The sequence below is a fragment of the Corvus brachyrhynchos genome, unplaced genomic scaffold (genome assembly GCF_000691975.1).
Source record: "Corvus brachyrhynchos isolate BGI_N302 unplaced genomic scaffold, ASM69197v1 scaffold597, whole genome shotgun sequence".
Taxonomy (NCBI): domain Eukaryota; kingdom Metazoa; phylum Chordata; class Aves; order Passeriformes; family Corvidae; genus Corvus; species Corvus brachyrhynchos.
Window position 1 is genome coordinate 1,229,620 of NW_008239000.1, and position 3,250 is coordinate 1,232,869.

The 3,250-nt window shown below is 44.2% G+C and overlaps 1 protein-coding gene across 1 annotated transcript in view; it reads left to right on the forward strand.

Annotated features, from left to right (window-relative positions):
- The window catches only part of FRAS1 (Fraser extracellular matrix complex subunit 1), a gene marked incomplete at its 3' end in the record, with an annotated part of 113,990 nt that overhangs the window by 225 nt on the left and 110,515 nt on the right, over positions 1–3,250 (forward strand).

The window sequence follows — 3,250 nt, forward strand, 5'->3', positions numbered from 1 at the left end:
CTGATTGCTAAAGGAATAATGCCCCTGGTCTGTGCCGTGCTGAATCAGTGTTGTACAAGCTGTTGAGTGCATTGGGACTTCTTTTTGTCTTGGAGTGCTTGATTGGCTCAGGGGGAAGAGATGAAAGGGAGGAAGACAACGTGAGATTATTCCTCTTTAATGAACTTAGTCCCCAGACATGCGGAGTGGGACTTGTACATGTGGTTCTTGGGCCAACGTGCCTTAGAAATCACTTTCATTGTCACACCAAGTGTGACTGAATTGGCATTGCTGGCTTCTGGAAATCACTGTGGAAGAGAGGGAGTGCTGCAGCACCTTTAGTAATGCAGATGATGTATGATGGCTTTTAGATTTGTTTTATCTGAACCTGCTGTTAGTTTAACTAAGGAGAAGAGCCGGGATTCATGGTCAGTGCACGCAGAAACGTTTGCCCAAACAAGGAAGAAGTTGTCCTAGGACAACTGTGTGAGTTGTGGGGAATGCAGGCTTTAGACTTGACACTCAGCCTCAACATGGACTTGTAGGGAAGTTTGTGGCACTCCAAAAAAACTGGAATCCGTGTGGGTCAACCTGAGTTCATGAGGCTTTTCCTCTGAGTTCTGCTACGGTTAAAGGAGCAGGGCAGGGATGTTACAAATGCCACGGGGGTGACAGGTTTTTAGTGCTGAGATGGGTGTTCTGACAGGTTAAATATGATTACATCCATGTTCTGCAGTACCATTGGTCTTGGCAGCCTCCAAACTCTGGGAGAGGCTAATGCTGTAGCTGAAAATCTGTCTGTGTGGGAAAACTTGGATTGCCTGAAATAGGACAGAGGGGGGGAAAAAGCTCTTAAGGCTGACTAAAAACACTGTTAGGGGTAAACATAATTCCTTTCCAAGCAGTTATTTCTGCCAGTACCCCAGCTTGCAGGCTTCATCCCACCAGGACATGAAGGAAGTCAGTGTGTCACCTCCAAGACTGCTTGGAAAACAAGAGGAAAATGCCAGTCTTCCCAAATTGCCAGGTACTGGGAGATGCTGGGTTAAGTTCAGGTATTACTGCACGTGGTGACACTGCAATGCCATGTTGTCTTCATGGACTAATCTCACTGATTTTAAAAATGCTTATCAAAAAAAGAAATCATAAAAAACCCATTTAAAACCTGGAAAAATGTTTAAATGTCTGGCATTCTGGAAGCAGGGAATTCCCATAAAAGTACGATCACTTGCCGGAGATGGATCCTTCTCAGAACCATGTTTCCCCAGCTATTCTGTGGATGTCTGTGCCAGCCCATGCCCAGCTTTTCCGGAACACAAGTTATGTCTGGCTCCAATCTCTTCAGCCAGCGATTTGCCAAGTGGAGGAGCAGATCCTTTGCACCAACTTGCAGAAAACTGACCTCTGCCTGGAGGTTTGATAAAAGAGAGGCTAAAAAATGGTTTATTTCTACAACCCCGGTGACTTTTTGTGCTGGTATTTCTGAGATCCATGGCAGCAGCTGACAGCTGGGTCATTGCTTTGCACGTTGCACCCTTCAAGCTTTCAGCCCTAGAACGATCTCATATTTCTCTAGAGAGAGTATGAAGCTTATTTTGTAATTTTATTTGCTGCTAACTTGTAAAAAACTTCTGCTTCTCAAAGCAGAAATGCTGCTTTTGTGTTAAATAGGATGTGAAGGACAAAACTTTACCAAACTTTGAATTTCTGAAAATTCAAAGTCTTTTGCACCAAGTACAAAACTTGAGAAATGTTTCAAGTTAGTATTTTCTAGAGGGAAAAGCTCTTCCTTCATGACTAAATCTGCAAAATGATGTAAATTATGGATCTTGAGTTCTGACTTTTAACATCATCTTTGGAGCAGTGTTCTCAGAACAGCAGGAAGGAAGGTAGGAGAAATAGGGAAGAGGAGGAGGCTGTAGCTGGGCTAGGGAAACAAGTTGTAAAAGCCCAAAGAACAGCAGCAGGAAGATGAACAGCACAAATGATTAAAAGATGGAATTTACACATTTGTATTAAGTTACTGAACCCTCTTTGTGCTTGGCTTTTATTATCTCCACCTGTTCTTCCTTGCTGGTGCTTGAGTTTGGTGAAGTTGTCCAGAGTTTCACCTGAGGAATCTGAAGGGAATTGGGGCCATATTTGACAGGATCCTGAAGTATTTCTTTACTTAGTACTGGTGTGTGCAGAGGTAGTTGTTGTGTCTCCCTGCTCCCATTTTTATAAAAAACAACCCTCTGCTAATGGCTAATGAGTATTAGTAACTGGGTAGAGCACAGAGAAACTCATTCTGCAAATCACTGTTTGGATCTTGGAGCAGTGCCACGCTGTACATTTTGCTTCTCACGTTTGTTGCTGGAGTTCCAGCGCAGTGATTAAAGGCATACAGTCCCGGGGAGACAAAAAAAAAAAAAAAAATCTGACCTCCAACTCAGAGTTCAAGACGGTAGTGTTCATTAGGGAGTGAATCAAAAGTGAACAGATGGAATTACCATGAGGAATTATCAAATTGAGCTGTGCCATCGTTGCATTTAATCAGGCAGGCAGGAGATGAAGGCAGCAGCAGTCCAGCCCTGTGCAACCAACTGCTATGTGGGAACTGGGATACTGCTCTGAAGCAGGAACACTGAAATTAGCAGGAAAAAACCCCATTTCATTCATAGACTAGTAAAAATAAACTCACTTTCCTAGTTCATTTTGAGTTGAGGCTCTGGCTCAAAGCACTTTAATGGTTGTGGCTTCAGACTTGGGGCTGTTTTTCTTTATCCTGTGACTTGTAGGAGCCAAATTTCCATTTGGGAACGTTGGCTGCGGGATCTGTTGAGTGTGCAGTGCTGGAGGGGTGAGATGGGCAGCTTATATTGAGTGGACATAGTACTTACTGTGTGTGTGGAAGTGCTTAAATCAAGAAGACACTGTGAGGGCAACAGTTTGACGTGGGCTTCGGTTGTTCATTTTTTAGTTTGAATGCTTTGTGATTGCTAATGTTTGAGTCTTTAATTCTTACTTGGATTTGCTCTAGAAAGGAAGAGCAAAGGAGCAGCCATGGCAGGGAGAAATGGAAATGGCGACAGACCCTGCCCCTTTGATACTTCTGGTTGCAACCGTACAACCCAAACTGACACCCAAAACACAACAAATTAAAAGCCTCCAACCCCGGGGAAGAGGGTGACCTCTCCCTTCCAGCCACCGGGATGGATCAAGTCAGTGGGGTCAGATCCAACACAAACACGTTTGCTTTGCCTAATCCCGTCACGGCTGCGGCTGGGAC